At 34.6% G+C, this 25,270-nt stretch overlaps 1 protein-coding gene across 3 annotated transcripts in view; it reads left to right on the top strand.

Annotated features, from left to right (window-relative positions):
* The first annotated feature begins 13,307 nt into the window (after positions 1-13,307).
* SLC6A15 (solute carrier family 6 member 15) overlaps positions 13,308-25,270 on the top strand; it is a 137,801-nt gene continuing 125,838 nt past the window's right edge. For 2 of the 3 annotated variants that reach the window (XM_074270887.1, XM_074270888.1), the window contains exon 1: positions 13,308-13,553. The gene's annotated coding sequence lies outside the window, so the exon portion shown is untranslated. The remainder of the gene's footprint in view (positions 13,554-25,270) is intronic. The other variant, XM_074270884.1, reaches the window with a different exon arrangement.

Below are 25,270 nucleotides of genomic sequence, written 5' to 3'. Positions count from 1 at the left end.
ATACCTATCAGGGTGGTAAAAATAAAATAAGACCATATTTATAAAGCACTGTAAATTTTAATAAATAAAAAAGATAGCAAATCTTATAAATTGATTTTTAAAATGTATGTATGTTAGAAAGACTTCTTTGTTGACTAGGCATATGTTTAGTCCATTAGAACATTTGGAATGGAGTCGGCTCTGGATTTGCATAGCTCTTATTTGCTTTGAGCTGTGCAATTATCTTTTGCTCATAGAACACAGCACCTTTTTTGATATAGATATATCATGCTGGACCAGTGCAGTGCCAGCATTTCCCATGTCTGACAGTCTATGCTAAAGTTCTTCAGAGAAACCTTGAGTGTCCTTGTATCAATTCCTTTGACCTCCACATGAGCACTTGCTTTATATGAATACTCCAGAAAATTGTCTTTTAGCAGTAGAGTCAAAGGCTGAGTTCAAATGCTGACTGTGTAAATCACTTAAACACACTTATCTTCAAATTCTTATTGCCATTCAGCTTTAGATTTGGCTTTAGATTTTAGTGCTCTGTTTATGGTTTTCATTTTGTAATTTAAGCAAATTAAAATAATGGCATGTCTCATCAGAAAGAGTGCTCAATTAGAATCAAATCTTAGCTGTGATACTTAATGCCTTGTCTTACTATACCTGGAGAATAGTGTGCTAGGAAATGTTTCATGAGAGATTCTCCAGAGGGAGCAGGAATTGTGCATCAAACAGATTTTTTTTGGGGGGGGAGAAGCAATTGGGGTTTATTTACTTGCCTAGGGTCACACAGAAAGTGTTAAGTGCCTGAGGCTAAATTCGAACTCAGGTCCTCCTGACTCCATAATTGATGCTCTATTCATTGCACCATAATCAGACACATTTTTAAGTTTATTGTATATAATTAACATTTTCTCCATTAGCTTCTTAAGTTTAGACAATCAACTAAACAATATATCAAACCCTGATTAATAAATAGCATTTCTGCAATTATTTCTGAAGTAAATGCTACCAAGATGTAACAATCTTCCTTCAAGTGCTTGTATGAACTGGTTCTCTTGTACTTCTCCCAAGACTCAAATTTTTCATCCATGAAGGACATAATGAAGGACTAGAGGATTTCAATATGTGAATCCAAGAAAAAGAAAAAAAAAAGAAATCAAGCCTACAGAAAGAAAAGTGCAGTTTTTTAAAAATAGTAAATAACAGCATATTCTGAAAAATTTTTCCTACGTATTTTTTTTTATTTATGTAGCTTTTTATTTATAAGATATATGCATGGATAATTTTTTCAACAATTGCCAGACTTTTTGTTCCAATTTTTCCCCTCCTTCCTCCCACCCCATCTCTCAGATGGCAGGTGGACCAATACATGTTAAATATGTTAAAGTATATGTTAAATACGATATATGTATACATGTCCATATAGTTATTTTGCTGCACAAGAAGAATCAGACTTTTAAATAGTGTACAATTAACTTGTGAAGGAAATCAAAACTGCAAGTGGACAAAAACAGAGGGATTGGAAATGCTAGGTAGTGTTTCACCCTCATTTCCCAGAGTTTGTTTTTTTTTTTTTTTTTTTTTTTTTTTTTTTGCTGGGTGTATCTGGTTCTATTCATTTTTCAGCAAATGGAACTGATTTGGTTCATCTTATTATTGGAGAGCCATGTCCATTAGAATTGATCATCATATAGTATTGTTGTTGAAGTATACAACGATCTCCTGGTCCTGCTCATCTCAATCAGCATCAGTTCATGTAAATCTCTCCAGGCCTTTCTGAAATCATCATGTTGGTCATTTCTTATAGAACAATAATATGCCATAACCATTCATATACCACAATTTATTCAGCCATTCTCCAGTTGATGAGTATCCACTCAGTTTCCAGTTTTGGACCACTACACTCAAAAATTTTTTTTTTCATAATTTTATGTTATCAATAAAAAGTAAATATTAATATGAATATTCTGCCAAATCTGGATTCAAGAAGACCTGAGTTCAAATCCAGTCCAGACATTTACTAGCTGTGTGACCTTCTGCAAGTCACTTATCTATTTGCTTCTGTTTCCTCATCTGTAAAATGAACTAAAGAAGGAAATGACAAACCGCATTATCTTTGCTAAGATTTTAGATGGGTTTAAAAAGAGTTATTTCATAATTGAAATAACTGAGCAACAACTAGGAAATGTGATACTGATATGAAAGTCTGCCTGTTATTTGTCTTCCTATATTGTGTAAAGCTTTATACAACACAGGCAGGCAAAGATGGGTCATGATCTTTTTTATTGGAGGGAATGTTTACATCAATAAAATCTCAAAACTACGGTAGGTTCACCACCTACTTTGTCCACCTAGTTAGCAAGAGTAATTTTACTAGAAAACTAGCTGATATGTATTTCGTCACATCTCTTCGACTCATTCTTTCTGTCTCTATCTCTTTCTTTTATCTCTTTGTCTCTATATATGTATTTCTGTCTCTGTCTCTATGTATATATCTCTTTCTCTTTCTCTGTCTCTCTTTGCATGACTATGCCCTAGACAAATTTCCTCCTTATTAATTCCATAAAGCCACTACCTTCTCCTGAAAGACCTTTCTAGCAGTGGAATTTTGATATTCCAGGTCTAATGTTTAGGAACCAGTATTCTGGGACCTTCCCCTCCTCAGCCATGGGGATACTTGGAATGTTCATATACAATTGAGCCTTGGACCACAGGATCTTTCCCATCTCCATCGCCCAGAATGATTTTATCTTTAAAAAAAAATGATAATGTTTGGGTATATTTTCTACTGTTTGTTCTGGACACTTTTTGAAAAAAACTTGTGTCAGATGCCAAAATTACTAATTATAACTCTGTCCTCTAATTTTTGATTTCTAGTCTCCTTTCTTTTCTCTCGATACATTCTTACTTAGTGACCTCATCAGTTTTCATGAATTTCTCACTATATACAAATTGAGCTCTAGGCCCTTCACTTAGCTTTAGTCCCATATCATTATATTTCTTGTGCACATTTCAAGCTGTATGTTCCATAAACATAGCAACCTCACTATATCCAAAAGAAAACTCATTTCTCTCCTTTCCTACTCCTGATCCCACCCTCCACCACTTTCTCTTCTTCCAAACTTCCCTATTTTAATTGGAAATACTAGTCTTTCAGGTTTGAAACTTTGACATTATTATCAACTCTTGATTCTTCCTCCCTTGACACAACCAATTAGTTGTCGCATCTTGCCATTCTATTTCTGCACTATTATTCCAATCTCTCCTTATCTACTTTTAAAAACTGTGGTCAAATCTGACCCTAAACAATTCTCAATTATCCTATTGCGATGGACTTCTACTTAGCCCCCTTGCTTCAAATTTCTTCCCCATTAAATCCATCCCAACTGCTAGTGCCAAAGTGATTTTCCTTAAAAATAGGTTTGATAGGTTATACCCCTACTCAATAAACTCTAGTCTCACTAATTCCTTTAATATTTAATGCAAAAATTATCTGCATGGAAGAATTTCAGAAAAATTTGGGAAGCTTTCTATGAGTTGATGCAAAGTGAAGCGAGCACAACCAGGAAAATATTGTATATAGTAACAGCAATATTGTAATGATGATCAACGGTGAAAAACTTAACTATTCTGATCCAGACAATGATACAAGTCTAAAGAACTTGTGATGAAAAATGCCACTCACCTCCAGAGAAAAACCTGAGTCTGGGGACAGATTGAAGCATCATTTTTTTTTTCACTTTTTTATTTTTCTGTTTGTTTTATAACAAAACTAACATGGTATGGAATATTATTGCTCTGTAAGAAATGACCAGCAGGAGGAATACAGAGAGGCCTGGAGAGACTTAAATCAACTGTTGCTGAGTGAAATGAGCAGAACCAGAAGATCACTATACACTTCAACAACAATACTGTATGAGGATGTATTCTGATGGAAGTGGAAATCTTCAGCATAAAGAAGATCCAACTCACTTCCAGTTGATCAATGATGGACAGAAATAACTATACCCAGAGAAGGAACACTGGGAAATGAATGTAAATTGTTAGCACTACTGTCTATCTACCCAGGTTACTTATACCTTCGGAAGCTAATAATTAATGTGCAACAAGAAAATGGTATTTACACACATATATTGTATCTAGGTTATATTGTAACACATGTAAAATGTATAGGATTACCTGCTATGGGGGGGGGAGGGAGTGGAAGGAGGGAGGGGATAATTTGGAAAAATGAATAAAAAAAAATTAAAAAAAAAACTAACATGGAAATGTTTTGCAAATTTTCATACAAATAAAATCAGATCTATACAGTTGGAAAAAACATTCAGTTGTCTTTGGCTCCATTTCTCTTGGGTTTTTTATTGATAAATTTGAGTGTATTGACTTCATGGCTTATGACCATTTTCAGACCTTATAAATCTATAAAATCCTGTGATCCTATCTTCCAGTTTCATTACACATTACTTTTCTTTTAAAAATTTAAAATCTAGACAAGTTGGTTTTGTTCTTTAGAAACAATATTCCAACTCTTCATGTCTGTGTCTTTCCACTGGTAGATTCCCATTCCTGGAATACCCTCCATCTTCAATTCTACCTCATAGAATCCTCTAATTCCTTCAGATTCAATTTAAACTCCACCTTCTATACAAAGTCTTTCCTTATTTCCCTCCCTCCAATTTCTAGTACTTTTCTTCCTTAACCTAGTCTATTTACTCTATTTAACAATCTATTTATCTTGTATTTATTCTTCTGAGTCTTATGTAGGACCATATTATCTTTCTCCATGGAAAATAAGTTCTTTGAGGGCAGTGACCCTCTAAGAACTGGGTATGTCTTTGCATACCCAGAGCCTAGATTAGATTCTGTGATTATAAACAGCTAGAATTAATATAATAGTTCAAAATGTTGAATATTGTCACTTTTTACAAATATTGTCACTTTTTGTCCTCTCAGCAACCCTGAAAAGGAGGGAGGATTATTACTCCCATTTTACAAATAAAGAAATTAAAGCATTTAGAGATTAAGTGACTTGATTAGGATCACACAAGCAGGATTTGAATTTAGATACTCCTGACTTCAGGACCAATATTCTTTCTACTGTAGCAACCAGCTGTCCATTGATCTTCAATGTCCAAACTCAATCTACCTGTTTTATGAAATTGTCACTGATTATCACAACTGGAAAAAAAATTTCGTTCTCTTCCTCTCAAATCCTATAGCATTCTCCCTATATCACTTAAGTGGCCCTTCTAACCAAACACACTTAATATATACCATATTCTAAGCTACTTGATAGGACCAGGAAAATGAAACAGTACCCACTCTCTAGGAGTTTACATAATACTAGAATAATATGAAAATCTCATGCTTTATGTATGCCTTATGATTAGATTATAAAATTGTTTGTTTTTTTAAATTGTCATAACATACCCTTTTCTGGATTATTCATATAACCTGATACATAATGTTTAAGCCATTCAAGGATTTTTCATTTTTGTCACTGTGGGCAATCCATCCAATAGCTGAAACTCATTTATGCCTTAGTCATTTATCCTTATGAATCAACAGACAGTTTAGTTGGGCAATTAATTAACTGCCCATGCAAGTTGGTGCAGTTGGACAAATAAATATCATCTCAGAAACCAACCTAGTGATTATTACCTAAGAACTTAAGTGTGACCACAAATACACAATTCAATGCTGAACACAATAAATTGTCAATGAGTGTCCAGTGAATGAAATAATGATCTGAAAACTCAGCAAAATGGTGTCATCTAGTGTCAAATGGAAGAGAATCAAGATGCTACAGAATGTTTACCAGATTTTATTATTTTTACCAGATTTTATTATCTCATTTGTATATTTGAAAACAACCTGTGCTCCAAAATAATATACTTGTAGATTAATTGATTGAATTTAAATTCAGTAGATTGAGGTTTGAATTTACACTCCTTTAGCTGATTAGCTGTGAGACAATGGGCCACTGAACCCCTCAAAACATTTGTTTTCTAACCTGTAAAATGAAGATAATATTTGAATTAATTTTTTTTGTTATGGAATTGTTGCAGAGAAAATCATTTTAAACTTTCAATTACTCTACAAAAACTATATATATATATATATATATACATATATATATATATATGTAGAAATTGTAGGTTGAGAAGGAAATATTTTAAAACATAAAAGCAGGTATTATGCTATTAATCTTCATGTCTTAGAAGAAAATAAATCATAACCTAAGCATTTTTAACAATCTACTTAGATGTTTTAATTTATTTCAGACAAGTACATTATAATAGGATAGGAATCTTAAACTCATTTTTCCAATTATGGCTTTCCTAATCCTTTCTAACATTTGACTGAAGTTTTGTAGACGCATACAAATTTTCTTGGCAAGCGTGATTGTATTTAAAGGGGGAAAAATGCTCCAGATTAACTGGATTATATGAAAGATTAATTAAAACTGAAAAAAGATTTATAAAATTATATATATTTACACACATTAATATAGTATGTATACTTGTATGTTTATTAAATCTAATTAAATAAAATATATTTCACATGGATTTGTTTGAATTTATTCATCAATGATTTTATTCACTTGACATTTCCAAGTATTTCTTTTAAAATGTAAGTTGTCACAAGAAGATTATAAAAGTATTGCCTTAAAAGAATGAGAAATAAGGGAAGGGAAAAAGTATATAGAAAACTTTTCAAGGGCCACAATTTTTCTCAAGACATTGAAGGATACAATTTGGGAAAAGTAAGCAAAAATGAAAAATCAAAAAGATCCACAATTTTTGCCATCAAAGAGAATGGATATACTGTTTGAACTCTTACCAGTGTTATAATATCCCATTTTATGTTAATGTCCTTGAAGAAATAGTCATGAGAAAAGCAGTTATACTAGATCAAGTCTAGGAATGAATTTTTTTTTGAGGTGACATAATTTTGAAAACACAGAGATTAACATAATATAATATATGAAAGGGGGAGGAAAACCAAAGACAAGGAAGAAAATCAGAGAACTCTTGTTAACAAAAAAGTGATCAGAGACTATTTTAAAATACTAACCCATATACCTGATATGCCATCCCCACAAAAATTTTTATCACAATCAGCTATATGTGTTTAGCATATGCTCTGGATTTATTCTCCTAATCTGCCTAGAAAAACAAACAAACAAACAAAACAAAATCTCAAAAAGTTAGACATAATTGAAAACAATTGAACAATAGCAAGAAAATAGAAAAGTTGATTAGTGGAACATATTAGGTATAAAAGACATAGAAACAATGCAACCCAGTAACATACGATTTGATTAAATCAAGAACTGCATCCCCTAATGTAAAGACTCAACTATTGGAAAAAATGTTGAGCAAATTGGAAAGCAAGCAAAGTTTCAAAACCAAGGACTCTCCACTTCTATAAAGAACAAGGGGGTATCTTCTTCTGTGTCTTTTTTAGGGCAAGGAATCTAAATTCTAATGGGCAATCCAATATAGTGGCTAGGGAAGGGTGTGATGATGGCCTGTGAAGTTTCAAAGATGGTGAGTTGAAAAGGGATAGCAAACTGACATTCCTTTTGCAAGACCCATAGTAGCATTGGTTTGATTATAGAATTCTCAGAAAAAAAGAGGTGGAAGATGGAGAAGACACAGGAGATACAAAGAGATATTAGAGTCAAAAACAGCTTCATGGAGTTGTCTATGATACATGTTGATTGTATGACTGGGCAAATTATTAACCTCTCAGTGTCCTAAACAAATTTCTAAAATTAGATGCTGTTACTACTGAATTAATAAAAATTACTCATTAGGAGCTTCCTATAAAGATAAAATAATTTTTGTTGTTTAGTTATTTTAGTTATGTCCAACTCTTCATAATTTCATTTTTTTTTGTCAAAGATACTGGAATAGATTGTTATTTCCTTCTCCAGCTCATTTTACAGATGAGGAAACCGAGGCAAACAGAATTAAGTGACTTGCCCAGGATCACAGAGCTAATAAATGTCTGAAGTCTTTGAACTCAGGTCTTCCAGGTCAGTCATGGTTACTTCTTTTTAGTCTATCCAATGAAACAACTTGGGTCTTTTGCTATTTAACCAGCTTTACTGTTCCCAGCTTGTCAGGTCAGCTACATTTTGGGAGATGAGATGCTTCCCAGGTGTGCTGGGCTTCTTCCTGCAGTGACTAAATAAATACTTTTTCTTTGTACCTAAAGATGTCTCTGATTAGTTAATTTGGGGAAGGGGGTTTAACACTTGTCTAACAGGGGGGGTCTAACATAATACCTAGAAAGTCATTTGGCCAAGGTCATAGATGTTATGTAGCAGTCAATATTTAAACTTCTATCCTTCAACTCCAACTCTCAACTAATTATTTCATTGCATCCCTTACAGCTGAGAAGACTCCCTACAGAAAGGCAGCATCTAGAAACAATTGTTAAATCTGTTTAGAATGGAGTCATATGAATAAAAATATGTTTTAGAAGAATTGCTCATGTTTAACCTATATTGAATTTGCTATCTGGAGCGGGGGTGGGAGGATGGAGGAAAGGAAGGGAGAAAAATTTGGAACACAAGGTTTTGCAAAGGTCAATGTTGAAAACAATCTTTGCATGTATTTGGAAAAAAAATTAAAACTATATAAAAAAGAAAGAGGTCACAAAAAAGCAATTTGAGCTTTTGTCTCTAATCTAGTCTTAAGAAGAGTAGAATTAAAAGAGAACACTCTCCTTTTGAAATTTTGAGGGAGGTTGAGAGAATGATAAATATAGACAAGGGCGATGTTAAGGATTGCAAAGCTTACACAACACAGGAAATAAAAAGTCAAAGAATCCAGATGCTGTTTAATATAATTACGTTCCTCAGACAGACTGGCATTCAAATAGCCTCTTGGTTTTCATTTCTTGCCAAATGCTTGTGAGAACAACATACCACTGTACAGACAAGCCCAAGAGCTAAGTTGGCTGACTCCTGGTGGAGAAAGGTACATAAGTACATGACCATCTTGCTCCCAAATCTTCTGCTCTCACATTTTGATCCATAATTTCCCTAGAGACTGCAAAACTAGATTAGTAATTACACAGCTAATCTATAAGTTTCTGGGTCTCAGACTCCCAGATTTTCTCCCTGATCTCCATCCCTACCCCATTAAGAAAACACATATAAAATTATAGGTATGTCTTTTAAACTCCTCTGAGTTATGGTTTACTCATCAATAAAATGAGAAAAGAATGGTTTTTGAAGTACCTTAGATTTATACACTTATACTGTGACCTCAAAGCTTCTAGGCTCTAAGCTTGGTGCTCTATCCACTGTGCCATCTAGCTGCTCTAAGATAAAATTCTAAGCAAAAAATTCTATCTATTTTTGTGATCTTAGAACACTATCCTAACATTTTTAATGTTAAATTTAAATTTTAGTTTGATGAACCAAAGCTTTTAGGATGCAGAGCTAGGAAGCAGATTTACTCATTCAGAAGGCTGAACCTGCAGCTAGAGAGCTCTGAGTTCAAATGTCACTTTTTATTAATTGTATGCCAGTTGGTAAGTCTCTTACATTTTCTTTCATTTCTTCATCTATAAAATGAAAATACTTATACTTATAAAGTGTCTTTTTTAATTAAAGCTTTTTATTTACAAAATATATGCATGGGTAATTTTTCAACATTGACCTTTGCATTTTCCCTTCCTTTTCCCCAGCCCCTCCCCTAGATGGCAGGTAGTCCAATACATGTTAAATATGTTAAAATATATGTTAAATCCAATATACACACACACACATATTTATACAGTTATCTTGCTGAACAAGAAAAATCAGGTAAAGAAAGAAAAAAAATGAGAAAGAATGCAAGCAAACAACAGCAGAAAGAATGAAAATACTATATTGTGGTGCACACTCAGTTCCCACAGTCCTCTTTTTGAGTGTAGGTAGCTCTCTTCAACATTGAACAATTGAAACTGCTTTGAATCATCTTGTTGAAGAGAACCACCTTCATTAGAATTGATTATTGTATTTGATCATTCTCGTTGCCATGTATAATGATCTCCTAGTTCTACTCATTTCACTCAGCATTAGTTCATGTCAGTCTCTCCAGGCCTCTCTGTATTCATCCTGCTGGTTATTTCTTACAGAACAATAATATTCCACAACATTCATAGACCATAATTTATTCAGCCATTCTCCAATTGATGGGCATCCTCAATGTCCAGTTTCTTGACACTACAAAAAGGGCTGTCCTTGTAAAGTGTCTTATTTCCCTCTCCCAGCTGGGATTATTGTGAAGTTCAAATGAGATCTAGAAAGTGCTTGAAACTTTTAAAGTGCTATACAAATATTTGTTATTTATCCCTAGGGAAGAAGTAACTCTAAAATTTAAAGAGTGGAAGATAAATTCCAAGAAAGCACCATTGCAATATGGTTGATGAAAACGTCAAGCCTAGAAACAGATTTTCTTCTAATTTAATTACTTATTCACGTGTTGGGAATGGAGTAACAGATCTGGAGATTTTGGGACAGCAGGTGAATTTTCAAGACTGAGAACTGGCTCAGAAACTGTCAGATGATCAGTGTAAAAGGCATTAACACTATTGATAGATACTTCACACTCAAGAAGTCAGAATGACTACATCTGGACAAATAAGTAATTTTAGGAAAATAAAAACTTTCCATCTATATCACCTTTCCTCCCTCACCCTTCTCTCTCTCTCTCTCTCTCTCTCTCTCTCTCTCTCTCTCTCTCTCTCTCTCTCTCTCTCTCTCTCTCTCTCTCTCTCTTTTTCTCTCTCTCTCTTTTCTCTCTCTCTGTTCTCTCTCTCTCTTTTCTCTCTCTCTCTTTTTTTTTCTCTCTCTCTCTCTGTCTCTGTCTCTGCCTCTCTCTCTGTCTCTGTCTGTCTTCTGCTCATTCATCCTTCCATCTGTCTGTTTCTGTATCTAGACACCAGAAGGACATTAAAGTATAATATAAAAGAATCCATTCTGATATCATGACTCTAGCACGGATTGACAAATCCTTCTCAAATCTGACTTGTTTGCTCCCATCTGGGGAAGTCTAGAAACTTTAGTATCTGACTTATTTGTGCCATACAGAAAACGACTGAGAAGGCATATAAAACTTCCTCAAAAGTGATACCAGCTCTCAGCTCCCCTAAAGTTAATGAATGGATTTTATTTCACAAAGGATAGACTCAGTGGAAACTGTAAACAGGAGACTTTGCCCTAACATTTTAATAGGATCTCTAATGTTCTTCCATGCTACTCTTGAAAGCCCTTCCATATAGAGAAAAGACTATATATATATATATAGTATAAATTTCTTTTGATAGCCCAACTCTTTCCCTGGAACTTCCACAATCCTCTCAATTTATAAGGCTACATAAAAAATAGGGAAAATACTTTCTGGCAATCCCAGAGAGTGATCCCTGTACACATTCCATATGACTTACAGCAAAGGTGTCAACTATAAGTCTGGCAACTAGCAAAAAGCCCACAATGCTCCTAAGTGAGGCAGGAACCAACCAATCAATCAACATTTACTAAGTACTTATAAGATAAATAGGAGATAATTAACAGAAGAAAGACACTGGAATTAAGATAGGTTGGGGAAGTTTTCTCATATTAGATAAGTTTTTAATTTGGACTTAAAGGAATCCAGGGAGATCAGTAAGTATAGCAAAGGATGAAGGGCTTTCCAGACACCAGAGACAGCCAGAGAGAATGCTAAAATGTTGAGAAATAGACCCTCAAGATATGGAGTACCTTGTTTGTGAAACACCTAGGAAGCCAGTGTCACTGCACTAAAATAATAATTGAGAAATATGTTAATAATACTAATATTGGGTTTTCTAAGTCAATATAGTCCAATGGGAATCCTTATATATGACATGGTGGCCCTTTTTCTCTTTTTTTATTTACTTTTTTATGTTTCCTGTTTTGTATTTAGAGGTCAAATTTTTTATTCAGCTCTGGTCTTTAAATTAGAACTGCTTGAAAGTCCTCTATTTGATTAAATATCCATTCCTCCCCTTGTCCCCAAAGATTAAATTTAACTTTGCTAGGTAGGTGATTTTTAGTTGTGCATTTAACATCTTGCCTTCTGATGTATAATATTCCAAGACTTATAGTTCTTTAATGTATTCCATGTAATTTTAATTGTAGCTCCACAGTATTTGAATACTGTGCTTACAGCAATTTCCCCTCCATCTATGAATTCTAGGATTTGGCTATGATGTTCCTGGGAGTTTTCATTTTGAAATCTCTTTTGGGAGGTAATGCATGTATTCTTTCAATTTCTATTTTGTCCTCTGGTTCTAAAATACCAGAACAATTTTCTTTGATAATTTCTTGAAAGAAAGATGTTATCCAGACTTTTTTTTTTAAATCATGACTTTCAGGTAGTTCAATAATTCTTTTATTATCTTTCCTAGATCTATATTCCAGATCAGGTGTTTTTCCAATGAGAAATTTCATATTTTTAAACTTTTATTTTGTTGTATTTCATGGATAATAGAGTATTATATTCTACTTGCTCAATTCTAATTTTTAAGTTATTTTTTTTACTTCCTTTTCTATTAGATCAATTCTATTTTTAGGTAGTTATTTTCCTTGGTAAATTCTTATATATCTTTTTTCTATGCTGGTAACTCATTTTTCATGATTCTTTGGTAGTACTATCATTTCTCCCCATTTTTTCTTCTACTTCTCTAACTGGTGCTGTAAAATTCTTTTAAAGCTCTTTCAGGAATTCTTTTTAGGGTTTGAGACCAAATTACATTTTTTTTTTTTGAGGCTTCACATTTCTAAATTTATGCTTTGATTTCTTGTTACATCATAACTTTCTAGAATCAATTTCTATTATTGTTTTTTACTAATTTTTCTGCCTTTTTTTTTTTTTTTTTTTTGGTGATTTGGTATTTTTATGTGAGAATTGGGTTTTGTTTTTTTTTTTTTTTTTTTTTTTTTTGGTCCTGCACTGAGCCAAGTTTTTTGTGCTGGAGATCTAGGTCTTAATGCCAAGTTTCTGAGCATTAAAGTTGTCTCTGGAGGGTAGGCTTCCCTTCTGCCTGGAACTAAGCTCCCTATAGCTTTCTCTAGGGATGGGGGATTAGCTGCTGGTCTCTCCCAAGAGTGCAGCCTTACTACTAGGTTGCTAGAGTAACAATCTTTATGATTATTGTCCCTGGACAATGGATCTTATTGCTGATCTGTCCTAAGGGTGGAGCCCTGCTCTTGGGTGGCTATGGAAACAAGGCGTCTATTAGCAAGCCCAGGAGGAAAAATTTTATGAACAGGGTCTGGTCTCCCTGCTGGCAGACCCCTGGGGCAGGGCCTCACCACTGGTCAGCAATGGCCTAGTTGGTGGCCTGTACTGGGGGTGAGGCCTTCCTGAGCTGCACAGATTACTCACTTTCCTAGGGGCTACTGGTTTGTGGGAGGGAGGGGACCCTACTGGGGGGCTACCCCAGGCTTGGGGCCCTACAGTAGGTTTGCTGTGAGGCTGGCTGCTCTTGGACCTTGCTATCTTTCCACTGCAGTGAGACGGACCTTTCCTGGCAGACTGGTAAGATAATTCCCTGCTCCTGGATCAATTCTGAGGTGGTTTCCTAAGTTTTTGGAGGGGAATTTGGGGAGGCTTCAGAGCATTCCTTCCTCTGCTGTCTTGGCACCTGATGTCCAGAGTTTTGATTTTTTTCATCTTTAAAATGAAGGGTATGCTTTCTAAAATCTATATCTATTCTAAATCAGTGTTCCTATGGCTTTTTGACATATTTCTAGCCTTTCTAAGCAGGTCCAAAGATTGAATACTCATAGTTCATAGATATAAGATTGTAAGCGACATCAGAGATCATTGATTTCATCCAGGATCTATGACCATCAAACCAGTGCCATTTCTGTACCATTTGCATCAGGAGTCAGGGAGACTGCATTCAAATTCTGCATCAAGACATTAACCAGCTGAATGATTCTAAGCAAGTTACTTACCCACTGTCCAGCTCAGTTTTCTCATGTGTAATACCTCCCAGAGTTGTTGAATCAAATTTGCTTAAATTCTTATCAAGTGAGATTAAACTTCTATAAATTTGTTACTATTATTATTGTTATTGTTCAGTCTATCACTCAACATTTATTAAGCATCTACTATACACCATAAAACATTTGAAAAGCTCTTTGCAAACAAATCAATATGTAAATGCTAGTTATTTTTTATTATTAATATTCTTTATAGTAATAGTAATTACCTTGCTGCCTCAAGGTATTATGTATTTTCTTCTTCCCCCTGCCCTGTCCAAAGATCTCCCAGATCTGCTCTGAATAATAATTATAGCTAATATATAATGCTTTAAGGTTTGCAAAACACTTTATATTGGATCCTTTGAAAACAGGTTTTATTATTATTAGCCCTATTTTTACTGTTGTTCAGGTAATTTTTGGTTTTGTCTGACTCTTTGTGACCCCATTTGGGATTTTCTTGGAAAAATACTGGAGTGGCTTGCCATTTTCTTCTCCAGATGGTTTTTACAGATGACCAAACTAAGGAAAATAAGTTAAGTGACTTGTCCAAGGTCACATAATTGGTAATTATTTGAGGCCAGATTTGAATCTAGATGACTCTTACTGATGCTATGCCCAGAATCCTATCCACTGCACCATTTACCTGCGGCAACTACCATTTTATAGATGAGGAAACTTTGACTCCAAATCCAGTGCTCATTCCAGTGAACTACACTGCCTCTCTAGGTATAGATTATAAATTTGGTAGTTTTACTATTTGCAGGCCACCACTGAACTATTCATGAAGTATTGCTTTGATGTGTGCTGAATATTGACTTTAAAGGGTTAATAGTATTTATTTAAGTATCCAATTCAAAGACCAGGAGTAACTTAAACCAGTAAAAATCTGTTTCACAATTCTGTTAACTAAGATAGAAATGTTAAATGCAAATGCTTGAAAAATATTGTCATTAGCACTTAATCCAAAATGCATAAACTTGCTTAAAAGGCTAATTTAAAAAAATGTTATTAAATGATTGAAAAGTACCCATATATCAAGTCTGGTTTTTAATAGATAAAAACAATAATCTCTCACTGCAGTCTTATGCTAACATTTATCTTGTTTTGGAAGTGAACCCGAATGCCTAATGCCAAAACATTGATTTCTGTTGAGTCAATTGCCTGAAGTCCCCTCCTAATCTGGATAAATGTGCTTGTCTACATTATAGTGGATTTATGGGACTTGTGGTTGAAAAGAACTGAGTTCAAAATCTTCCTTACTTGCTATGTAAACATAAGCACATCACTTATCCTTTCTATACCTTAGTTTTCTCATTTGAAAAATAGGCCCTGATAGTAGCCTCACAAGGTGATTGGGATCTTTAAATGAGATAATGAATGTAGAATGTAGAAAACATAATATAAATACTAGCTACTATTATTAAAGCAGGAAAAGAATTACAATGCGGTGAAAGTAGCATATATACCACTGAAATTGTGGACCTTTTGAAGTCAAAAATAATGTTAACTTAAAGTTTTATAGTAATACTTTATAGCAATAAAACACTTCTCATGCTTTAGATCACTTTATCCTTGTATCAATCTTGTGAAGCAGAGACTCTCAGTGTTGTTATAATGGATAGAGAGCTGGGTTTACAGTCAGGAAAACTGGGAATTCACACCTAGTCTCAGATCCTTATTAGCTGGGCAAATCACTTAACTTGTGTTAGCTTCAGTTTTTCCATCTAGAAATAATGTCATCTAACTTTCAGGGTCGCTGTGAGAATAAAATGAAATAATTGCAAACTGCTTAGCACAGTGCCTAGCACATACTAAGTGCTATATAAATAATAGCTATTAATAATAATGATAAAATATTAATGAACATTTTACAGAGAAGGAAACTATGACTTCTTATAATTTAGGTGACTTACCCAAAATCAAACCCATTGCACTTAACAATTGTTTCACCTGGTTGACTCTCTGTACCCCACACTAAAATTCCTATAATTTTTTTTCAGTTTCTACTGAAATTTAAATTTAAATTACTAAATTAAGGGTCTAGATTGCTAACCATTGCAGCACAAAATCAGCTAGCTCATTAGCTGGCAAAGGGGAATAGTTTGAAAGTCAGAAAAATCTGGCTTTAAAACTTGCTTCAGAATCTTTCCACCTATATGACCCTGGGCAATTTACTACATCTTTCTGAACCTGAATCATCTTTATAATAAGAGGATTGGACTTAATGACCTCCAAAGTCCCTTCCAGATCTAAATTGAAAATCCTGTCATAAGATTTTTGAAGTCTTGATGTACAGAGTGCAGAAAACTCTTCCAATCATGATTTAGATTGTTTGTGTTGCTTTTTTTGTACTATTAAATGGAGAAAATGACTCAAGAAGTTTTGGTTGTCTGGTGTGGAGCAGCTGATTGGAGACCCTTTTCTGTGATGCTCTGAAAGACATGCCCAGAAATGGCTGGCAGGTGGGAGCAGAATGAATGTACAGAAACTGAATTTGCTTCCATTAAAAAAACAAACAAACCAAAAAACACTATTTTTTTGCTTCTAAAAAAAGTCCAGATGATATTCTTCTGAAGGTTTTTTTAACCCTAGAATTCTGATCTTCCCACTGTAACATCAACTATTTTTTTCTTTTTTTTTCCTTATGTATCCTCTCAAGAGATATTTCTCTTTGTGACTCATTTATTTAAAATGAGAAGAGAACAAGTCTCTAAAGATAAATATGAATATCTCCTATACATTTCAAAGCTTTTAAAAACCATAACTTGAAAAGAATCTTGTAGAAAATCTAGCACTTAATTCAGTTCCAATTGATCAATGATGGACAGAATCAGCTATACCCAGAAAAGGAACACTGAGAAATGAGTGTAAACTATTTGCATTTTTGTTTTTCTTCCCAGGTTTTTTACCTTCTGAATCCAATTCTTACTGTGCAACAAGAAATTCAATTCGGCACACATATATTGTATCTAGGATAATACTATAACATATTTAACATGTATAAGACTGTTACCTACCATCTAGGGGAGAGGATGGAGGGAGGAAGGGAAAAGTCAGAACAGAAGTGAGTACAAGCGATAATGTAAAAAATTATCCAAGCATATGTTCTGTCAATAAAAAGTTATAACAAAAAAAAGAAAACCTAGCATTGCAAATGTCAAATTATAAGTCCATTCTTTTATAGAAAAGGTCCACTTCTACCTTCATTTTTAAAATTCTTTCATTCCCTGAATTCTAGCTGGCTTGTGTGTCTCTTTATTTGCTATCTTGTACCATAAGTTAAATTTTCATGCCAAGTGTGTGACAGGCACCATATAGTATGTTGTATAAGAAGTTTTGTATTTTTTTGTACCTAACTTCATAGTGGTCACTTGGATAATTATTTGATTAACCATTATCAAATTTTATAGTTGTATTTGAGAGGGATTCTGGGTTTTTCTGGTTTTATGAAGTTACCATATTTCCTCTTGCTGGTCTCACATATTTAGACCCTGTCTTTATGCTGCTTGTTATTTGTAGCCACCTCGTTAAAGCCACTCTTCCTGTACTAATATCTATGGCTTGGAATTCCTAAAGAGTAATTGCTATTATTTTGGATCAGGATTCTTAGGGTAAATTTAAAGGTCTGCTTTATCATGTGATTATTCCTAAGCTCCTACTGGTATGTTCCCCATTAGCTCTGACCTCAATTAGCTTTTAGAAAAGGTCTTTACTATGATGGTCTGGAAATAACAGTTGGTAAAAATTATTCCCCTTACATTCTGAGGCACAGTCTCCCATAAATATACCTAACACTCATGAACACTATGTACATGAACAGTAGTAAGCAGTAGAAAACATACTAAAGGGGTAGCTCTCAATTCCTGGCCCTGGAAGTTTTCTTCCTTTGTAGAGTTTTCATGGAATTCCCTTTAGATATAGCTATTTGGTGCTCTGCTAAGCTGGGATTGCAGGGTATGGTTTTCTTTTGAGTTCATAACTGTCACTTCTCTCAAAATTCATAACTGTCCCTTCTCTCTACCAAAATGAGCTATACTTCCTGAATCTGCCTCCCATCTTCCTCCTCCTCCTGACTGGCTTTATAAATTCATTGCAGGTGCTTCCACTCTCAAAGTGGTAGTAATAATACTTTAGGAAACACCATTATTGCAGCCATTCAATTCAGATAGTCAGGAGAGTTCACATTTTCATAGCACCTCTTTATGTTCTCTTTTTTCTATTCACACAGCTACTCCCCTGGTACGGGCCCTCATCCCCTCATACCTAGTCTACTGCAGTAGCCTTCTGGTTGGTCTTCATGTTTGCCTCACTACAATCCATCCTTCATTTGGCTTCCAAAGTGATTTTTCTAAAATATCCATCTGACCATATCACCCCTTTACCTAACAAATTCCAATGAATCTTTATCAAATTTATCAAAGATAAAAACTTGTTTTTTAAAGCTTTTCATAATCTGTCCTTTCTACTGAAATAATCGGACTGATATCAACTGTTAATTAATCCTATTTACAGCTAATTGATTTTATCCTGTAACTACCTGAGTCATGGTTCTTTGTTACTGAAGTTAGTTCAGAAATCCAGCAGTTCTGTAATGAGAAATATAGTGCTCTTGCTAATCACTGTTCTAATGTTGCCTTAAAGATTTCTGCCATCCTTGGGGGATGAAAGTGGACACCAGGGAGTAGAGTATCTTTACACTACCAAGCTATTTGGAAGCCAAAGGAAGGGGGGGAAAGTGCTGCAAAGGAAGGTTCATTCCCTCAAGGGATTTACAGTTCAGTGAGAGACACAAAATGCAAATAATTCTGTACAAAGATATTAATAGGGTAAATTGAACATAATCTCAGAGAGAAGGCAATAGTGATAATAAGGGAATGGGAAATTTTTGTTGTAGGTGGAATTTTAGCTGATATTTGAGGGGGAAAGCCAGGTAAGGCAGGAAAAGGAAGCTAATGAATATGTAAAGAGTTGGGGGAATGAATGCATAAAGTATAGAAATGGAGTGTCTTGGACAAGAAACAGCAAAGAAGCTAAAGGCATTGGTGGTAGATTAAGGTGTAAGAAGTCTGAAAAAAGTAATTTAACAGTTAAAATTAAGGTAAAGGTAAGGCATAATGTTCTGACCATGATAAATTTATTAGTAAAGTATTTGTTTACCAGTAAATATAAATTCAGCTTCCTCACCAAAGCTAAGCCCATAAATGATGTTGACAACTCTTTTATATAAATACAGAACAAATAACAGGACTTTGTAGCCAGAGAACAAGTTATGATTAGTTAAATGAGGTCAATACCATTAATGGCAAAATCAATTTGGTTACAGAGCTTAGGCATGGGAGACAACTTAATTCGTTGAAAATTTGAAATGAAGGGCTATCAATAACCTCTTTCCTTTTGTGACTAAGGAATGCTATTGTTCAAACCTACCTGTTACAATTAAATTTCTTTAAAGAAATTTCAATCCCTTTTTTTCCATATGGAAATCAGGAAGCAAGAGTAAGCTGTTAAGAAAACAGAAATAGGTAAGAAAGGTGAAAACTTCAAGCATTTAAATCTAACTCAGTGTCCATCATTTCCTTAATCTATATTCTTAAAGAGAAGTTAGTATGGGGAAGAGATGGGAAGGAAGAGCTTAATTTAGAACATGCATGAACAAGGGTCAAGTACTATCTATCCCAAGTTTGATAAAGACACGTTTTCAAAAGCATGTTTTGAAAACAAAAGAATTTAATTTCTTTGAGAGTTGGTAGAAAAGGGGGTATGGTGAGGGGGGGGAAAGTTGTAGATTTGTGGTTACATCAGTTTGGGAGAATTTGTGATGTTCAGTCTCCTTTCTCCAACCTTGGAAAGTTCAATAGGACAACATGCCCAAGGTTGTGGCCACATAGATTATAAGAACCAGAGTCAAAACTTAAACCTGATACCAAGACCAGCTACTTTATCCTAGTGTCTCATTTACCTTCAATGGATATCCATGAATGTAAACATATAGGATAGATAGTTTAGATAGACAGAAAGACAAACTTAGGCAAAGACAGACAAAGAGACAGATTGATATAGATATATCCTCATATGCATTACAAATGCACAAATACACATATATACATTGTTTTAGTCTATAAACATGTCAATCAACATTTTATATAAAATCAGATGGCACAGAAAAAAGTGGTCAATTATTCATTAAATGTAGCTTATAGAGAGAGCCAGAATTAATTTTAGTATTTTATTTCTTCAAACCCAGATGGAAATAGATAGAAAACATGTTCCCATTCATAATTTTGAGCAAAGAAGTCATTAGCATCTAAAAGAAGCACCTTCATTCCAGGGGGGTCATTTTATCTTTTGTCTTAGACAATAATAGTTTTCATTTATAGTACAATACCATATTCAATTATGTATTGACTTTGTTAGTCTCAAAAAAATGATTTTCTAAGTGCTCTTATTCCAATATATTTCTCACTTATTTTCTTTGGAAAAGATAGGACAAGGAAGTTTCTAAACAATAATTATATCACAACAAATGATAGATTAATTAAATAAGCCATTTTTATTGTTCAAGTTACCAACTCAACCATGTCTGGAGATGGGCCCATAACCAGACTAGTCACTAAGTGATAATTTTGTTATCTGGGGCAACTATTAAAGAACTAAATTATCAAAGGATGCCAGTCAAAAGAAGTGACTGGAGGACTTGCACAAAAAAATTACAGAACTTTGAATATAAAGTTCAACTTGGTCTGTTGTCCTTTTTGTTTTCCTGTAAGTTCCAACTGAAATCCCATCTTTTACAGAAAGCTTTCCCCAACTACTCTTAATTCTAGTGCTTTCCCTCTGCTAATTATTTTGTATTTATCCTATATATTACTTGTTTTGAATATATTTGCTTGTATATTATCTTTCTCACTTGATTGCAAGCTCCTTGAGGATGGTGGACTATCTTTCACCCCACTTTGTATTTCCAGTGCTTAGCACTTAATAAATATTAATTTGTTGATATTATGTAATGTATTTTCAGGAAGATTGGGAGAGTAAGTAATGAAAGACTTGGTTATAAATTATATTTTAGTTATCTGATCTTTTAAGACCTGAGTGTTTATCTTTAAAATAATTCATAGCAAGGTTTGATAGGATTTCCAAATACTTATCAATTTCATCATTTTATGAAATTCTGAAAGAAAGTAGTTCTGTGATTCAGATTAATACTTTCATAGAGAGCTGCCCAGAGCATTAAGAGGGGAAGTGACTTGTGCAGGGTCATTTAGCCAATATAGATGGGAGCTGAACCTCAGGTCTTCCTTATTCTAAAGACTATTCACTATTTCATACTCCCTCTCATTAACATTATATTTTATTGATATTTAAAAACACATATATTCCTTTCTCCCTCCTTTCATTGTTTTTTTCATCCTTCTCTTCCTTCTTCCTTCTGTTCTCCCTCTTTTTCTTCCTCCTTACTGCCTACTTTTCCCCCTCCTTTTTTTCTTTCTTCTTGCCTTTTCTTCCCTTTTCTTTCTCTCAACTCTTCTTTTCCACTTTTTAATTTTTTTCCTTCCTCCCTTCCTTCCTTCCTTCCTTCTTCATTCCTTCCTTCTTATTAGCCAACGCTCTAAAAGATTGAACCCATAAGGTAGCCACCAAGGATGAACTGGGGACTTCAGTGATTACTTCAAAGGGTGTGCATGGTGACACATATTCCAGGACTTCTTCCAACTCTTAAATCTGCTATCCATTCATCTATGCTCAGGAAAAGAAACTCAAAGCAGAAGAGACTTAGGGATTTGAGTCTCTTGATTTGAAACTTGCTTAGACAGGCACATGTACTCATTGCCCTGTGCCTATAGCCACTATACTTCTGGATAAGAGCAGAGAGAGATGTTCCCCTCTCTAAAATTCAAATGAGACATGTCAGAGAATTGACATTCAGAAGGATAAAACATTGCCTTTTCCTTTTAAAGACTGTTGAATAGTGGCTTTTCTTGGCTTAGCTACCAATCTTTAGCATAATTCTCCATTTCTCCCCTATTTTGGGGATAAGGGATTAATCAAAAGATTTTGACTACACAGGTTTTTAAGGCAGAATTCAGTCCAGATGCTGAAAACTAGTTCAGACCTCATAGCTGTGATCTTATTAATAAGTTATAAAGAAAACAAATTAAGGGCCCATACTTCACCTTGAACCTTTAGAGAATTTAAATTATAAATACCCTATGCTGTTTTCCTCTTTGTCTAAATTCTACTTGACATAATAAACACTGAAACAGCAAACTAAAAGGTTACTGCTACATTGATACACTTAAGACAACCAAATATAAACCAAATATTTAAAAATATTACAGAAAGTAGAACTCTTAAATCCTTTCAAATTCCATAATATATGTACATTTAATCTTGTTGTTTTCTCAAATTTTTACTTAATTGTTTACTTTTAAGTTTCTATTTTAATTGCTAATTTTAGAACTTCAAATCTAAATACCACTTAATTTATTTATTTATTTATTTTTTTTAAGAAATTAATTTTTTTAATTGCCCTGAAGTTCTAGAACAATAAGGCAATGCAGAAATAGAAAGAAAAAAAATCCACCAATTACCACTTAAAACTTACAGAAATATTATAGCCAAGTTCAGAGCTCCCAGATTAAGGAGAAAATATTGGAAGCAACAAGAGAAGAAAAAAAAAAAAATACCAGGGAGCTATAATAAGAATTACATAAGAATTAGCTGCTATGTTTGGAATACTATATTACTTATTATTATTATTATTATTATTATTATTATTATTATAGCTTTTTATTTGCAAGATATATGCATGGGTAATTTTTCATCATTGACCCTTGCAAAACCTTCTGTTCCAACTTTTCCCCTCCTTCCCTCCACCTCCCCTAGATGGCAGGTAGACCAATACATGTTAAATATGTGACAGTATATGTTAAGCACAATATATGTATACATATCCATACAGTTATTTTGCTGCACAAGAAAAATCGGACTTAGAAACAAGGTAAAAATAACCCGAGAAGGAAATAAAAAATGCAAGCAGACAAAAACAGAGGGAGTGGAAATGCTATATAGTGGTTCATACTCATTTCCCTGAGTTCTTTCACTGGGTGTAGCTGGTTCTCTTCCTTATTGAACAAATGGAACTGATTTGGTTCATCTCATTGTTAAAGAGAGCCATGTCCATTAGAACTGATCATCATATAGAATTGTTATTGGAGTATATAATGATGATCTGGTCCTGTTCATTTCACTCAGCATGGGTTAATGTAAGTCTCTCCAGGCCTTTCTGAAATCATCCTGCTGGTCATTTCTTTTTTTTTTTTTTTTTTTTTTTTTTTTTTTTTTTTTTTTAATTTTTTTTATTATATATATATATATATATATATTTTATAATATTATCCCTTGTATTCATTTTTCCAAATTACCCCCCCTCCCTTATTCCCTCCCCCCGACGACAGGCAATACCATACATTTTATATGTGTTACAATATAGTCTAAGTACAATACATGTGTGTGAATATCATTTTCTTGTTGCACAATAAACATTAGAATCCGAAGGTACATGCAACCTGGGCAGACAGATATTAGTGCTAACAATTTACATTCCCCTCCCAGTGTTTCTTCTCTGGGTGTATCTACCTCTGTCCATCATTGATCAACTGGAAGTGAGTTGGATCTTCTTTATGTTGAAGATTTCCACTTCCATCAGAATACATCCTCTGTTAGGATTACTAAGTGAGAACTCAGGTTTTCTGGACAATTACAAGGTGAGAACTCAGGTTGACTTGATAGAGGGGGCAAGCTCATTGGCTGGGGTGGTTCTTCCCAGAAGCCCTTGCATTATCCCACGCCCATTCTCTGGGAGGATAAAAGACACAGCACTGGGCGCAGAGAGCAGATCGGCCTGGAGAAGGATAAGAGCTGGAGGAGATTCAGAGCCAGGATTCAAGAAGGAAGACTCTGAATTGCATCAGGCTTGACGGGGCTCTCTGCAGGAAGGGAAGTCACTTCTTTGGACAAGAGTTAACAGCAACTGCCTGGAGACAACGGTTCACTACAGGAAGAAGAATCTGTCTGAAAGATTTGAGTAGACACAGCAGATCTCTTCCCAGAGAGCGATCCGGCAGCTTCTAGAGACGACAGCTCGCTACATTTGGCGCCCAACGTGGGGCAAGGACTTTTGCTTATCCTGACAAGAGGAGCTAGACCAGACCCTCGCAATTTGGCGCCTGAACAGGGACAGACACGGACCTGATTCCAGTGGAAAAGCCTCCCATCCAGATCTCAGTCTCTCTGACCCAGAACCGTGAGTAACGAGGAAACTTTGTTAAAGATTAAGTGAGCGTGCTAATAGATAAATAAGGAACTTAACTTGTTAAGGGCTAAACCAGGAATCTCTTATAGCTGAAATGGGGCACATGTTAGCTAAATTCAATCCCTGGACCTCAGCCGACTCAACCCCAGCCCCAGAAGCAACCTCAGCTCCACCCCCATTCAGGAGTGGTACTATAGAGAGTATAATCAAGATAATTGAGGAGCAGAGTTTACTTGTAACCTGGGTACAGATTGCTAAACTCTTGGCTGCATTAAGACGCACATCCCCTTGGTTCTTAGAGGAAGAAAAGATAGATGTAGATAAATGGAAGCTAGTGGGATATGAAATGAAAGAATTTCAAGCAAAAAATGGGCCTCGTTCAATTTCTGCAGAAGTATTTTATATCTACAACATAGTTCAATTAGCCTTAAACTATCAAGCAAGTTGTAGGAGAAGGAAAAGTTTTAAAAATGAACAGAGGAGGAAGTGTGAGGAAAAAAGGAAAGATCAAGATCTTTCCCTAGAGCAAGAGGATTTAAATGAGGAATTATGGTATGATTCTCTTGAAGAAGCTTCAACCCTGCCTAGAGAACAGATTATTGACAGGCCCACATCAGCCCCACCTTCAGAGATGGAGGAAGAAAGAGGGGAAGAGGCAGAAACACAAACAGAATTGCCTGTGAAGAAGCCTAAGCCTATGACAAGATTAGAAAAAGCATTGGTTAAAGCTAAGAGAGAAGGACAGGATATAAGTGATTTTATACATGCATATCCTGTGATTGAAAATACTGACTCTGTAGGTAAAAAAAGGAGAAGATATGCACCTTTAGATTTGAATAAAATTAAGGATTTGAAAAAAGGTTGTACCCTTTATGGGGCTACATCAGCTTATGTCAAAATGTTACTAGATGGTTTGTCTTATGAAGTCCTAACCCCGAATGATTGGAAAT

The sequence above is a fragment of the Sminthopsis crassicaudata genome, chromosome 5 (genome assembly GCF_048593235.1).
Source record: "Sminthopsis crassicaudata isolate SCR6 chromosome 5, ASM4859323v1, whole genome shotgun sequence".
Lineage (NCBI taxonomy): Eukaryota > Metazoa > Chordata > Mammalia > Dasyuromorphia > Dasyuridae > Sminthopsis > Sminthopsis crassicaudata.
Note: the sequence above shows the minus strand (reverse complement) of the source record. Positions and strands in the feature narration are given on the sequence as shown.